At 45.8% G+C, this 17,167-nt stretch overlaps 1 long non-coding RNA gene and 1 pseudogene across 1 annotated transcript; both read right to left on the bottom strand.

Moving 5' to 3' along the window:
- Positions 1–1,911: 1,911 nt before the first annotated feature.
- LOC145864081 (uncharacterized) lies at positions 1,912–2,914 on the bottom strand. The gene is made up of 2 exons (XR_014382658.1): positions 2,622–2,914; positions 1,912–2,206 (listed from the first exon to the last, which is right to left on the bottom strand). It is a non-coding gene; the product is annotated as an uncharacterized LOC145864081 (long non-coding RNA).
- A 3,751-nt stretch (positions 2,915–6,665) lies between these two features.
- LOC106586739 (junctional adhesion molecule 2A-like) lies at positions 6,666–13,137 on the bottom strand (annotated as a pseudogene).
- Positions 13,138–17,167: the final 4,030 nt, after the last annotated feature.

The raw sequence follows: 17,167 nt of genomic DNA on the forward strand, positions 1-17,167 counted from the left end.
GATCTTTTACTTTAGCTCATGAAACATGGGACCAACACCTTACATGCTGCATTTATATTTTTGTTCAGTATAGAACAGATATGATATTCAGTCATGCAGAACTCAATTGGGCATCATGTCAGCTCTATTCATTACAGACATGCCACTAAAGGTCTCTTCACAATCCCCAAGTCCAGAGCTGACTATGGGAGGCGCACAGTACTACATAAAGCCATGGCTACATGGAACTCTATTCCACATCAGGTAACTGATGCAAGCATTAGAATCAGATAAAAAAAACAGATACAAATACAGCTCATGGAACAGCATGGACTGTGAAAAGACACAAAGGCACAGACATACACATGATAACACACACACTCTACACACACGTACACATGGATTTTGTACTGTAGATACGTGGTAGATATGTCATGTAATATTTTGTATTGTATATAACTGCCTTGAAGTTTCTGGACCCCAGGAAGAGTAGCTGCTGCCTTTGCAGAAGCTAAAGGGGATCCTTAATAAGTACAAATTGAATTCCCATCTGCAATGTTCTGAACATAGAGGTCCTGTATTCTAATTATATTGTTCTGGATGTTTCACCTCAGTGAATACACCCCAGATGTAATGTCTCAGGAACCTTGGTCCAAGTCTATTGTGATGCTGCTGCCTACGGTAAAGTCTGTTTTCTCAGCGTGATGTGATACTGATGCCTCGCTAACTGTTTTCTCGTGCTGAGCGTTAATGAAATGTCGTTGTTTTATTATTAAACAACTAATTGACCGACGTTGGTTCAATTACTTAAATTCCATTTACTTCATTATTTTTTGTGAAATAACCGTGCCGTTTCTCTAAATATAAATAGTTTCAATAGGAAAATATTCGACTTAGTTCAGCGCAGAAAACGTGGTAATGAACTACAATGACCAGAATCCATTGCGCCTATTCTTCCAGGCACTGCACACAGCATGAGAGAGGAATGTAAACACAATGACGAGAAGGATAGAGACAGTTTGTGAGGTAGTTCTAGCGGATTCATAGTTGTAGCAGCCTTGAAAGAATGTATTCTCTACTTTGAAGAACTACTCAAATATTGATTTCGTCCGACAGCTCTGCAGTATGGGCAGCTGTTGCGACCCAATGATCATTGACTACCGTTTTCGCTAGTCAAGAGCACATATATAACGTTAGATGGTTGTTTGGCTGCTACTGCCTGAGAGATGACGACTTTAAGAAATTAAATAATAAAGTAATCTGATAAAGTTATATGCTATACACAACTTAAATATTTTATTGAATTAAAGTAATGAGAGTAAATGATGGTTAATAAGTGATAAGCTGACGGGCAGTCACCATCATTTGGTTCTTATTAATTGCTTTGTCCTATGTTTTTGGAGACAATAGAATGTTTCCAATGTTTTGGCAATTGAATGTTCTCAATATTTAGCTTTGGAATTTCTATTAAAAAACGAAAATAATAAAAAAAAGAATAAAAACATTTACGAACCCAACCCAAACCGACCTCAATTAGCACTAATCACCGACCTCAAAAAATCACTAACCACTCAGCACTACTGTTTTCTCAGTGTTATGTGATGCATGGCTAATGTCTGTTTAGCAGAGGCGGGCACAGAGAGAGACAGGCCAAGGATACGTCTTAGAGGAGAGCTTGTTTGAGGCTTAATTTAACATCTGACAACAGGAGGTTCTGGCGCAGAATCTGGGGGACAGCCATCACCTCACACACACGGTGACAAGACCAAGGTCACACACACGGTGACAAGTCCAAGGTCAAACACACGGTGACAAGACCACACTCACACACACGCATGTACACAAACACAAGATCCCAAACATATGCACATACATGTAGCGGGTTTCTTATGCACCACAGGAGAACCAAGAAATGAAGAGCGACACCACGGCTGTCTTTTAGGCTTTTATGTCGATCTGCAATAGTATTATGAAAAGACAGGACAGGAACACATCAGTCTCCAATGTACCACCTGACAAGTTGTTCTTTCTCTCTCAGTGTTTTCTCAGACTCTCACAATCACACTCATACATAAAGCCATAATGTATAGTATAAAATAATAACCAGTCCTTAATACAAAGAATGTATAATCTTAATTCTTAGACAATAGAACCATACCTGCAATAGTATTATGAAAAGACAGGACAGGAACACATCAGTCTCCAATGCACCACCTGACAAGTTGTTCTACACAGGAGCATGAAGAAAGGTAAAACACATATCCTGTCTCACATCCCCAATACATTGCTAGGTGCTTTCAGTGTTGATAGTAGCAAAATACAACAACTCATGTACAAAACCACTGCAACACAAACAAGTTACAACATAAAATCGCCTTAGAGGGCAAAACTACATCCCCCATAATGCAACACCATCACTAGTCGGCAGCTCAGCTAGCCGTCTGCATCACAGAAAGAAAGTCATACTAGCTAGCAACACTTTTAGCACTCTGTAACTATATTAATAACAACAATAAAACTCTGAAAGTTACGTGTTTCGATAGTCTCACATCCCCTTATAACAATATCTACAGCATTAACCTTGGGACGTTTATTTATTTCACGTTACGGACTTCTACAAAGGAGTAATCTGCAACCCGTACCTTTCTCTCTCAGTGTTTTCTCAGACTGAGGAGAGCGGGATCTATGGGTAGTACCAGGGTGTCAGTAGGTGACGTAAGCACCCAGATAAAATAAAATACATTTAATGAAACAAAACCTGAAGATGTTAACATCATTCAGCTACTGTAGCTGCCTACCTAACATCAACAGGCATCACCAGTAGCGCAACAATTACAATTAGAAACCAAAAGTAAAGTTCCTGGCGATCTGACTCCCCCCTTCTGTCTGAACTTGGAACATTCCTGTTCGCGGGCTTTTGGCCACTGACCCTCAACCTGATTATTCTGTTCTGCGTTGTGTACTATTCTAATAATTTGAAGTTTGCTGGAATAACCATTTTAACTCTACTACATACACACGAGTATTTGAAAAAAACTGAATTGAATTGATGTTCAGAAAAACAGTTTATGGCCCAAACGTAGAGGCAGCAGATTAACAATAGAACAATAAAATAACTAAATGAACACGAGAGACATTGTTTCTGGACCACTAATAGATACAAGCTAAGTCTTAGCTAAGGTCTCTGTGCAGTGTTTTCCCCAGAGAAATACCCTGCTCAGTAGCACCACCTTGAGGGAACCAACTCAAAGGAAATATGTGCATGATGACAGCATGAACATTCAAACGTTTGTTCATTTTTTCAACCGACTACTTTTTACCTACCTACCACTTTATTCCTTATACATTTTAAGATATTTAAAAAAAGTAATAGGATCAGTATAAGGTTTATAGCCAAATGTATCATGTTGTCAAATAGGAGGCAACGTGTGGTAAAATATATTTAATGAAAACAAGATATTCAGATGATTTAATAGTCACATGTGCGTACAAACACCTGTTCAAACATGACACATCCTTCATCACACAAAAGCCCAAAACAAATACTTAAAAAATATGGGTATACAAATATCTCTGTAAAACAACAATGTTAATATAATTCATTGCTTCTCAGTACAGTAATAAACAGCAGAATTGTAAATAAAACACACTGAGAAGGGTACAGCAGTGAGCTTTATCATAGGTGGTGTAAGCTAGCTAAAATATGTATTCTGTTGCACATTCTCTCCATCCATCCACCGAATGTGTCTGTGTGTGTGTGTGTATGTACGTGCTATACCCTCAGATCATGAAGGACTGGGTGTGGTTGTAGTTCTTAGGCTGCAGAAAGGGAAAGGCGTATCCATCAGTTAACTAGACTGGTTACTATTATCACCAACTCACTCAACAACTCAGGCTTATCAATACACTGGTGTGGTCAACAACTGCTCCAAGAACAGTCCAATTTAAAACAAGACCACTGCTCAACTAAGTTAATACTGACAGTAGAAGGAATAATAACAGTTCCTGATCAACAACAACTGGGAATGGCAACACACTCACATTTCTGGTGGGACTGTAGAAGTTGGTGCAACAAAAAGCAAAGAAACAAACACCACAATGAATGACTTTCTTTTTCTGTTAAGAAGAGTTATGACATTAAGAGTCTCAGCCATGTATATCAGTGGAGGCTGCTGAGGGGAGGACGACTCATAATAATAGCTGGAACGGCATCAAACGCATGGAAACGATATGTTTCACATATTTGATACCATTTCACTAATTCCGCTCCAGCCATTACCACAAGCCTGTCCTTTCTTACCTCTATTTAACTAGGCCAGTAAGTTAAAAACAAATTCTAATTTCCAATGACAACCTACACAATGCAGGGCCAATTGTGCGCCACCCTATGGGACTCCAAATCACAGCCGGTTGCGATAGAGCCTGGGATTGAACCAGGGTGTCTGTGGTGATGCCTCTAGCACTGAAATGCAGTGCCTTAGACTGCTGCACCACTCGGGAGCCCAATGAAGGTGACCTATACAGTTGAAGTCAGAAGTTTACATACACCTTGGCCAAATACATTTAAACTCGGTTTTTCAGTATTCCTGACATTTAATCCTAGTAAAAAATCCATGTCTTAGGTCAGTTAGGATCACCACTTTATTTTAAGAATGTGAAATGTCAGAGTAATAGTAGAGAGATTTCTTTCTTTCAGATTTTATTTCTTTCATCACATTCCCAGTGGGTCAGAAGTTTACATACACTCAATTAGTATTTGGTAGCATCGCCTTTAAATTGTTTAACTTGGGTCAAACGTTTAAGGTAGCCTTCCACAAGCTTCCCACCGGAGGTTGGGTGAATTTTGACCCATTCCTCCTGGCTGAGCTGGTGTAACTGAGTCAGGTTTGTAGGCCTCCTTGCTCTCACACGCTTTTTCAGTCCTGCCCACACATTTTTTATAGGATTAAGGTCACGGCTTTGTGATGGCCACTCCAATACATTGACTTTGTTGTCCTTAAGCCATTTTGACACAACTTTGGAAGTATGCTTGGGGTCATTGTCCATTTGGAAGACCCATTTGCGACCAAGCTTTAACTTCCTGACTGATGTCTTGAGATGTTGCTTCAATATATCCACATAATTTCCCTTCCTCATGACGCCATCTATTTTGTGAAGTGCACCAGTCCCTCCTGCCGCAAAGCACCTCCACAACATGATGCTGCCACCCCCGTGCTTCACGGTTGGGATGGTGTTCTTCGGATTGCAAGCCTCCCCCTTTTTCCTCCAAACATAACGATGGTCATTATGGCCAAACAGTTGTATTTTTGTGTCATCAGACCAGAGGACATTTCTCCAAAAAGTACGATCTTTGTCCCCATGTGCAGTTGAAAACCGTAGTCTGGGTTTTTTATGGCGGCTTTGGAGCAGCGGCTTCTTCCTTACTGAGCGGCCTTTCAGGTTATATCGATATAGGACTCGTTTTACTGTGGATATAGATACTTTTGTACCTGTTTCCTCCAGCATCTTCACAAGGTACTTTGCTGTTGTTCTGGGATTGATTTTGCACTTTTCGCACCAAAGTACGTTCATCTCTAGGAGACAGAATGCGTCTCCTTCCTGAGCGGTATGATGGCTGCATGGTCCCATGGTGTTTATACTTGCGTACTATTGTTTGTACAGATGAACATGGTACCTTCGGGCATTTGGAAATTGCTCCCAAGGATGAACCAGACTTGTGGAGGTCTACAATTTTCTTTCTGAGTTCTTGGCTGATTTCTTTTGGTTTTCCCATGATGTCAAGCAACGAGGCACTGCGTTTGAAGGCAGACCTTGAAATACATCCACAGGTACACCTCCAATTGACTCAAATGATGTCAATTAGCCTATCAGAAGTTTCTAAAGCCATGACATAATTTTCTGGAATTTTCCAAGCTGTTTAAAGGCACAGTCAACTTAGTGAATGTACACTTCTGACCCACTGGAATTGTGATACAGTGAGTTATAAGTGAAATAATCTGTCTGTAAACATTTGTTAGAGAAATTACTTGTGTCAAGCACAAAGTAGATGTCCTAACCGACTTGCCAAAACTATAGTTTGTTACCAACAAATTTGTGGAGTGGTTGAAAATCAAGTTTTAATGACTCCAACCTAAGTGTATGTAAACTTCCGACTTCAACTGTATATATATATATATTTATATATGTGTGTATATGTTGTGTGAAACTGTACCTCTTGCACGTGTAACTATAACATGCATACACATCAGCAACACAATAAGAAGTTGACAGAATGGTTGTCTGAAATACTGACCTGCTTCCTTCCTGCTCCTCTGTTGGCAAGCATGAAGAAAGAAGAGGAACAGGACAATTAGAAAATATTGTTAATTGTAAACTGGGTGGTTCGAGCCCTGAATGCTGATTGGCTGACAGCCGTGGTATATCAGACCGTATACCACGGGTATGACAAAACATTTATTTTCCCTGCTCTAATTACGTTGGTATCCAGTTTATAATAACACCTCAGGGGTTTGTGGTATATGGCCATTATACCACGGCTAAGGGCTGTATCCAGGCACTCCGCGTTGCGTTGTGCATAAGAACATCCGTTAGCCGTGGTATATCGGCCTTATGCCACACCCCCTCGTGCCTTATTGCTTAATTGTATCAGTCGGCCACAAGCACATATAGTCTGTGTGGTGATGTACTCACCCTTTTTGCAGCAGCCCTGTCAATGGGAGACACACATCCAGGCAGCACATGAGGATGAGTAGGAAGAGGCCTACAGCTCCGGCTATCAGTGTCGTCATGCTGAACGAATCTGAAGGAGGGGGGACAGAGGGAGAGAGGGATGAAGAAAGGGGAAAGGGGTGATACCTAGTCAGTTGTACAACTGAAGACATTCAACTGAAATGTCTTCCTCATTTAACCCACCCCTCTGAATCAGAGGTGCGGGGGGCTGCCTTAATCAACATCCACGTCATCGGCGCCCGGGGAACAATGGGTTAACTGACTTGCTCAGGTGTAGAACGACAGATTTTTACCTTGTCAGCTCGGGGATTCGATCCAGCAACCTTTCGGTTACTGGCCCAACGCTCCTACCCGGCACAGGGGACAGGGGTCAAGAGAGAACAGAGAGAGGCAGGAAAGATAAGGATGAAGGATGGTTGGAGAAGGATGAAGGATGATTGGAGAAGGATGAAGGATGATTGGAGAAAGATTAAGGATGAAGGATGATTGGAGAAGGATGATAGGAGAAGGATGAAGGATTATTGGAGAAGGATAAGGGATGATTGGAGAAGGATGAAAGATGATTGGAGAAGGATGAAGGATGATTGGAGAAGGATTAAGGATGAAGGAGGATTGGAGAAGGATTAAGGATGATTGGAGGATGAAGGATGATTGGAGAAGGATGATTGGAAAAGGATGAAGGATGATTGGAAAAGGATGAAGGATGATTGGTGATGGATGAAGGATGATTGGAGAAGGATGAAGGATGATTGGAGAAGGATGAAGGATGATAGAAGAGATGACGAAGAAAAGGAAAAGAAAATACAGAAATAGTTCAATTTCCACAAACCCACAGACATTCTAGCGCACACACATACACACACATACACACACATACACACACACATACACACACACACACACACAGACACACACAGACACACACAGACACACTGGATTGTACGTACATTATATGACCTTCATGTGATGGGCCACAGAGCTTTTGGACGCCCCCATGCTATTGGAGACTTCACAGCGGTACTGGCCCGAGTCGGCCTTGGACACACTCTTAATCTTCTGCTCCGGAGACACACAGAGAGAGGAGAGAGGGGGTGAGGACAGAGAATGAAGAGAGAGGGGGTGAGGACAGAGAGAGGATAAAGGTGAGGAGAGAGGGGTGAGGACAGATAGAGAAGAGAGGTGAGGACAGAGAGAGAAGAGAGGAGGTGAGGACAGAGCGAGGAGAGAGGGGTGAGGACAGAAAGAGTAGTGAGGTGGTGAGCATAGAGGGAGAAGAAAGGGGGTGAGGACAGAGGGAGGAGAGACGGAGTGATGACAGAGGGAGGAGAGACGGAGTGATGACAGAGGGAGGAGAGACAGGGTGATGACAGAGGGAGGAGAGACAGGGTGATGACAGAGGGAGGAGAGACAGGGTGATGTCAAAGAGGGAGGAGTGACAGAGGGAGGAGAGAAAAAGGTGATGACAGAGGGAGGAGAGACGGAGTGATGACAGAGGGAGGAGAGACGGAGTGAGGACAGAGGGAGAAGAGACGGAGTGAGGACAGAGGGAGGAGAGACGGAGTGATGACAGAGGGAGGAGAGACAGGGTGATGACAGAGGGAGGAGAGACAGGGTGATGACAGAGGGAGGAGAGACAGGGTGATGTCAAAGAGGGAGGAGTGACAGAGGGAGGAGAGAAAAAGGTGATGATAGAGGGAGGAGAGACGGAGTGATGACAGAGGGAGGAGAGACGGAGTGAGGACAGAGGGAGGAGAGACGGAGTGAGGACAGAGGGAGGAGAGACGGGGTGAGGACAGAGGGAGGAGAGATGGAGTGATGACAGAGGGAGGAGAGACAGAGTGAGGACAAAGGGAGGAGAGACAGGGTGATGACAGAGGGAGGAGAGACAGGGTGATGTCAAAGAGGGAGGAGTGACAGAGGGAGGAGAGAAAAAGGTGATGACAGAGGGAGGAGAGACGGAGTGATGACAGAGGGAGGAGAGACGGAGTGAGGACAGAGGGAGGAGAGACAGGGTGAGGACAGAGGGAGGAGAGACGGGGTAAGGACAGAGGGAGGAGAGATGGAGTGATGACAGAGGGAGGAGAGACAGAGTGAGGACAAAGGGAGGAGAGACAGGGTGATGACAGAGGGAGGAGAGACAGGGTGAGGACAGAGGGAGGAGAGACGGAGTGATGACAGAGGGAGGAGAGACAGGGTGATGATAGTGGGAGGAGAGGCAGGGTGATGATAGAGGGAGGAGAGACAGGGTGAGGACAGAGGGAGGAGAGACGGGGTGAATACAGAGGGAGGAGAGACGGAGTGAGGACAGAGGGAGGAGAGACAGGGTGAGGACAGAGGGAGGAGAGACAGGGTGATGACAGTGGGAGGAGAGACGGAGTGAGGACAGAGGGAGGAGAGACGGAGTGAGGACAGACGGAGGAGAGACAGGGTGATGACAGAGGGAGGAGAGACAGGGTGATGACAGAGGGAGGGGAGACAGGGTGATGACAGAGGGAGGAGAGACGGAGTGAGGACAGAGGGAGGAGAGACGGAGTGAGGACAGAGGGAGGAGAGACAGGGTGATGACAGAGGGAGGAGAGACGGAGTGAGGACAGAGGGAGGAGAGGCAGGGTGATGATAGAGGGAGGAGAGACGGAGTGAGGACAGAGGGAGGAGAGACAGGGTGAGAACAGAGGGAGGAGAGACAGAGTGATGACAGAGGGAGGAGAGACAGGGTGATGACAGAGGGAGGAGAGACGGAGTGAGGACAGAGGGAGGAGAGACAGGGTGAGGACAGAGGGAGGAGAGACGGAGTGAGGACAGAGGGAGGAGAGACAGGGTGATGACAGAGGGAGGAGAGACGGAGTTAGGACAGAGGGAGGAGAGACGGACTGAGGACAGAGGGAGGAGAGATGGAGTGAGGACAGAGGGAGGAGAGACAGGGTGAGAACAGAGGGAGGAGAGACGGAGTGAGGACAGAGGGAGAACGGAGTGAGGACAGAGGGAGGAGAGACAGGGTGATGACAGAGGGAGGAGAGACAGGGTGATGACAGAGGGAGGAGAGACAGGGTGATGACAGAGGGAGGAGAGACAGAGTGAGGACAGAGGGAGAGGAGATGGAGTGAGGACAGAGGGAGGAGAGACAGGGTGATGACAGAGGGAGGAGAGACGGAGTGAGGACAGAGGGAGGAGAGGCAGGGTGATGATAGACGGAGGAGCGACGGAGTGAGGACAGAGGGAGGAGAGACGTCTCTCCTCCCTCTGTCATCACCCTGTCTCTCCTCCTTCTGTCATCACCCTGTCTCTCCTCCCTCTGTCCTCACCCCTCTCTGTCCTCACCCCTCTCTCCTCTCCTCTCTGTCCTCACCTCCTCTCTCTGTCCTCACCCCTCTCTCCTCTCTGTCCTCTCTCCTCACCTCCTCTCTGTCCTCTCTCCTCTCTGTCCTCTCTCCTCTCTGTCCTCTCTCCTCTCTGTCCTCTCTCCTCTCTCTCCTCTCTCCTCTCTCTCCTCACCTCCTCTCTCCTCTCTGTCCTCACCTCCTCTCTGTCCTCACCCCTCTCTCCTCTCTGTCCTCACCCCTCTCTCCTCTCTGTCCTCACCTCCTCTCTGTCCTCACCCCTCTGTCCTCACCTCCTTTCTGTCCTCACCCCTCTCTCCTCTCTGTCCTCACCCCTCTCTCCTCTCTGTCCTCACTCCTCTATCCTCTCTGTCATCACCTCCTCTCTCCTCTCTGTCCTCTCTCCTCTCTGTCCTCACCTCCTCTCTCTGTCTTCACCTCCTCTCTGTCCTCTCTCCTCTCTGTCCTCACCCCTCTCTCCTCTCTGTCCTCACTCCTCTATCCTCTCTGTCATCACCTCCTCTCTCCTCTTTGTCCTCTCTTCTCTGTCCTCACCTCCTCTCTCTGTCCTCACCTCCTCTCTGTCCTCTCTCCTCTCTGTCCTCACTCCTCTCTCCTCTCTGTCCTCACTCCTCTCTCCTGTCTGTCCTCACCCCTCTCTCCTCTCTGTCCTCACTCCTCTCTCCTCTCTGTCCTCACCCCTCTCTCCTCTCTGTCCTCACTCCTCTCTCCTCTCTGTCCTCACCCCTCTCTCCTCTCTGTCCTCACCCCTCTCTCCTCTCTGTCCTCACTCCTCTCTCCTCTCTGTCCTCACTCCTCTCTCCTCTCTCCTCTCTGTCCTCACCCCTCTCTCCTCTCTGTCCTCACTCCTCTCTCCTCTCTGTCCTCACCCCTCTCTCCTCTCTGTCCTCACTCCTCTCTCCTCTCTGTCCTCACTCCTCTCTCCTCTCTGTCCTCACCCCTCTCTCCTCTCTGTCCTCACTCCTCTCTCCTCTCTGTCCTCACCCCTCTCTCCTCTCTGTCCTCACCCCTCTCTCCTCTCTGTCCTCACCCCTCTCTCCTCTCTGTCCTCACCCCTCTCTCCTCTCTGTCCTCACCTCTTTCCTCTCTGTCCTCACTCCTCTCTCCTCTCTGTCCTCACCCCTCTCTCCTCTCTGTCCTCACCCCTCTCTCCTCTCTGTCCTCACCTCTTTCCTCTCTCTGTGACTTAAATAGTCCCTTTAATAATGTTTACATACTGTTTTACTCATTTCATATGTATATATTGTATTCTACTGTATTTTAGTCAATGCCAGTCCAACATTACTCCATCTTATTTCTTAATTCCATTCTTTAACTTTAGATGTGTGTGTTTTGTTGTGAATTGTTAGATACTACTGCACTGTTGGAGCTAGGAACACAAGCATTTAGCTACACCTTAATAACATCTGCTAAATATGTGTATGTGACCAATTTGATTTGATTTGACAACACACAAGACAACCGTGTGGCTCAGTTAGTAGAGCATGGTGCTTGCAACGCCAGGGTTGTGGTTTCCATTCCAACACGAGAACACTACCAGAATAATAAATGTATGAAAATAAGTTGCTCTGAATAAGTGTTAAATTACTCAAATGTAAAGGCACAGGGTGGGTGGATGACACTGTTACTAACACACACACACACACACACACACAGCAGCTCACCCAGTACGTTGAGGGTAACGTTGACCTCTCCAGGTTGGTGTGGTCTGCTGGTGCGCTGACCTCACAGCGGTACAACCCAGAGTCCTTCTGGGTAACGGCATGCAGTGTCACCGTTGCCCCCTTGATCTTGGCCCGACCTGCAAAGGATCCTGGAATACCACAAGGACCACATTTAACATTTACGTCATTTAGCAGACGCTCTTATCCAGAGCGACTTACAAATTGGTGGATTCACCTTATGATATCCAGTGGAACAACCACTTTACAATAGTGCATCTAAATCTTTTAAGGGGGGGGGGGGGGGGGGGTTAGAAGGATTACTTTATGCTATCCTAGGTATTCCTTAAAGAGGTGGGGTTTCAGGTGTCTCCGGAAGGTGGTGATTGACTCCGCTGTCCTGGCGTCATGAGGGAGCTTGTTCCACCATTGGGGTGCCAGAGCAGCGAACAGTTTTGACTGGGCTGAGCGGGAACTGTGCTTCCTCAGAGGTAGGGAGGCGAGCAGGCCAGAGGTGGATGAACGCAGTGCCCTTGTTTGGGTGTAGGGACTGATCAGAGCCTGAAGGTACGGAGGTGCCGTTCCCCTCACAGCTCCGTAGGCAAGCACCATGGTCTTGTAGCGGATGCGAGCTTCAACAGGAAGCCAGTGGAGAGAGCGGAGGAGCGGGGTGACGTGAGAGAACTTGGGAAGGTTGAACACCAGACGGGCTGCGGCGTTCTGGATGAGTTGTAGGGCTTTAATGGCACAGGCAGGGAGCCTAGCCAACAGCGAGTTGCAGTAATCCAGACGGGAGATGACAAGTGCCTGGATTAGGACCTGCGCCGCTTCCTGTGTGAGGCAGGGTCATACTCTGCGAATGTTGTAGAGCATGAACCTACAGGATCGGGTCACCGCCTTGATGTTAGTGGAGAACGACAGGGTGTTGTCCAGGGTCACGCCAAGGTTCTTAGCACTCTGGGAGGAGGACACAATGGAGTTGTCAACCGTGATGGCGAGATCATGGAACGGGCAGTCCTTCCCCAGGAGGAAGAGCAGCTCCGTCTTGCCGAGGTTCAGCTTGAGGTGGTGAGGGTTGAGGAAAGAGAGAAGAAACATGTGAAGAGGGGGAGAGATGGAAGAGAGGTAGGGGAAACGAGGCAGAGCGAGGTCTAGTAGTCACCGGGGAATTCTCCAGCGAAATAAACAAAGTGGATGTCCTTCCCTTTCTTCTTCCACTCAATACGAGGGTTAGTCTCCTTCTCTGTCTTGAACTGACAGGACAGCACAGCGTCTGAGAGAGAAAGAGAGAGATGTACAAAAACAGTTCATCAACTGTCACAATTCATCCCTCCTCCTCTCTTACCTGAGTACTCATGGACCTCCATTTTGGCCTTACTGGTGCTCACTGTCAAAGAGAGGCAGGCAGGACCTGAGAGAGAGAGAGAGAGAGAGAGAGAGAGAGAGAGAGAGAGAGAGAGAGAGAGAGAGAGAGAGAGAGATGATTCACAAGTAAATAGTACACACAGCAGCACTGAATGATAACTATTTGTAGCAATGTTTCTAACTTTCTTAAATGCAAAGTTAAACATTGATTCAACTGAGATTTGTGCTACACAGTCCAGATTGGGCTGAGGGGGGTACTTCAGAAGATATTTGTTTGCGAAAGAGCAGACACACAGCCAGACACACACACACACACATTGCAAACACTCATTCACACACCTACTATACACCCTCACTAACACATGTTAACACACACAGAGAGAGAGAGGTGGAGTAAACCTTCAGAATGTACAGTACATGACCTGGTGCCTGGTGGTACCAGCAGGAATGGAGTGTGTAGGAGATATAGAGGTGATTGATGACAGCCTGTCTACTACTGCTAGACCTGATTAACCTTCCCACACACACACACACACACACACACACACACACACACACACACACACACACACACACACACACACACACACACACTAACATATGATTACACACTGCTGAAACAACATGTAAATATCAACACAGGCGAACACACATCAACTGGCAGATGATTTGTTTATACACACTTTCTCTCTCTCTCTGATTGATTCAATTAGAAGCAGGGTCATGACGGTGCTATCGACAACATCAAACAGGGAGATCAGCCTGCCTGCCTGGGCATCACAGAGGTTGGCTCTCCAGAGCCCTGAAGCCCCTTAGTGGTCTGGCCTTTCATCAGCCTCTGGGTCTCTGGGTCTCTGGGTCTCTGGGCTTGGACAGCATCAGAGGGTTTAATGTAAACCGAAGACCTGTATGATCCCAGAACCAGTCCTCCCAATCCCAACGCACGCCCAGCCCCTAAACACATTACACACTACACACACACTTCACCAAACCTAACTGTTAAAAGTGTGCTCGGAAACGTACATACATACATAGCCTGCATATATACACACACACACACACACACACACACACACACACACACACACACACACACACACACACACACACACACACACACACACATACATACATACATACATACAGACGCATGCACACACACACAGCTTGAGAGGCGCTGATGCAGTGCATGATGGGTATACTAGAAAAATGATATTTAGCCTGACGTGCAAACTGCCTCTTAACTTACTGTCATTACACAAATGATATCTGTTTTGCAATGTAAAAATACAACATCTGAAATCATCACACATCAACACTATGGCATGTATGGTCCTATTGAATACTACTCTCCTGCATTAGTCATGTATGGTCCTATTGAATACTACTCTCCTGCATTAGTCATGTATGGTCCTATTGAATAGTACTCTCCTGCATTAGTCATGTATGGTCCTATTGAATACTACTCTCCTGCATTAGTCATGTATGGTCCTATTGAATACTACTCTCCTGCATTAGTCATGTATGGTCCTATTGAATACTACTCTCCTGCATTAGTCATGTATGATCCTATTGAATACTACTCTCCTGCATTAGTCATGTATGGTCCTATTGAATACTACTCTCCTGCATTAGTCATGTATGGTCCTATTGAATACTACTCTCCTGCATTAGTCATGTATGGTCCTATTGAATACTATTCTCCTGCATTAGTCATGTATGGTCCTATTAAATACTACTCTCCTGCATTAGTCATATATGGTCCTATTAAATACTACTCTCCTGCATTAGTCATGTATGGTCCTATTGAATACTACTCTCCTGCATTAGTCATGTATGAAGGCTATAGTTTGTATGATTGTTCATTCACTCCCTTAAAAATGATATTTTTAGACAAAATTTACGTTAGGGATAATTCAGAAAGTAAAAGGCTACTCACTCTGTGACAAGAGGAGGAGAAGGGTGAGAGACAAAATCCCCATGCTGTCCATAGTTATTAAACACTACTGAGCAGTGAACTGAAATATCCTGGAAATGCTCTTGAGTGTCTGAGAACACACGCTCCACAAGAGACTGATGAAATTCCAGACTGAGAAGTTCCTGAAGTTTTCCATGTGCGCGCTCCCAATGGAGACCATCTCATCTAGCGGAGGAACTCAGGCGCGCGCTCACCATGAAACACGCGTCTGTGGTTCGTGGTGGGCAAACGTTTTGCTCCCATAGAGGATTTTACCGCATATGTATCTCTAATGTGTATTTCGGCCAACGTATGCGTAGGTTGTAAACGGCTATAAACGATGTTATTAACGGGACCAATTATAAACCGTCACAACACACCACACAGCAAACACACAACCACCACATAACGTCGCATCAAAATTGTGGGTCTTGATGTGCCATTGTTACTATCATAGCCTACAGTAGCCTACATATTGATGATCAATTTGTAATTTCCAACAATTTGTAATAAACATTTATTTTTATCAATTTGTGACAAGATGCGATTTTACTCTTGTTGACTTAACTATTTCTAAGTTAAGGTTTTGTCATTAAGATGTCTGTTGTGCTCCTTGTAAGATCTACGACTCTGCTTTGGAGCGTTGACATCTATTTGTGATATTTGTATTTTTATACTTTTTAGTTGTTGTAATAACTTATAGTTCGATAAGACTTACTTTGATATTGTTGGTGAGGTGATTTATAAATTCAGAATGGCTGTTTCCAACAGTTTGAACTGTCTTGTTTAGTTCCATACATAAGCACATCACTGGGGCCAAGCTTCCTGCCATCCAGGACCTTTATACCAGGCGGTGTCAGAGGAAGGCCCTAAAAATGTTCAAAGACTCCAGACACCTGTTATAGACGGTTCTCTCGGATATCGCACGGCAAGTGATACCCACGCACCAAGTCTGGAACCAACAGGACCAGGACTAACAGCTAACTAACAGCTTCTACCCCCAAACCATAAGACTGTAAATAGTTTGTTAAATAGTTAACCAAATATCTACCCGGACCACACACACACAGTGTTCCTAAGTTAGTTACTGTCTGTGTAGCTGCTGTGTTGAGAGAGAGCCCCGCTGCTGTTACCTCAACACACACAGTGTTCCTAAGTTACTGTCTGTGTAGCTGCTGTGTTGAGAGAGAGCCCCGCTGCTGTTACCTCAACACACACAGTGTTCCTAAGTTACTGTCTGTGTAGCTGCTGTGTTGAGAGACAGCCCCGCTGCTGTTACCTCAACACACACAGTGTTCCTAAGTTAGTTACTGTCTGTGTAGCTGCTGTGTTGAGAGACAGCCCCGCTGCTGTTACCTCAACACACACAGTGTTCCTAAGTTAGTTACTGTCTGTGTAGCTGCTGTGTTGAGAGACAGCCCCGCTGCTGTTACCTCAACACACACAGTGTTCCTAAGTTAGTTACTGTCTGTGTAGCTTCTATGTTGAGAGACAGCCCCGCTGCTGTTACCTCAACACACACAGTGTTCCTAAGTTAGTTACTGTCTGTGTAGCTGCTGTGTTGAGAGACAGCCCCGCTGCTGTTACCTCAACACACACAGCACATTGTTTTTTATTTATTTAACCTTTATTTAACTAGGCAAGTCAGTTAAGAACACATTCTTATTGACAATGTCATCCTACCCTGGCCAATCCCTAACGACGCTGGGCCAATTGTGCACTGCCCTATGAGAAGTAGGAGCTACATTCACTATTTCATTTAATATTTGTTGTAGATTAGACACATGTGGAGGGGTTGTCATGAAACCCTATTTCCATTACCCACAACCATTCCCTCTGACTACACACTCACTGCACATGACCACACAGGCACCATTCATCAGTATTCTACCATATTTACTACCTTTTCTTGTCAGGCCACGAAAACCGATAAGCAGCGGGTCAAAGTTCACAAAACAAAACGTGAGCGACAGATTAATGACAGGCTGGCTTTCGATGTGATGTGTATGGAAATACAAACATTTCCTTATTCCTCAGTTTCTGACTGTTGACGTTCTTTAGCCCAGTCTAAACTGAAAAACAATCCTCTGATCTAGTCTTGTACCTTCCGGATCGGTTGTAGCTCTTTGGTGATGGTT

This window comes from Salmo salar, chromosome 25 (genome assembly GCF_965601325.2).
Source record: "Salmo salar chromosome 25, fSalSal1, whole genome shotgun sequence".
NCBI lineage: Eukaryota > Metazoa > Chordata > Actinopteri > Salmoniformes > Salmonidae > Salmo > Salmo salar.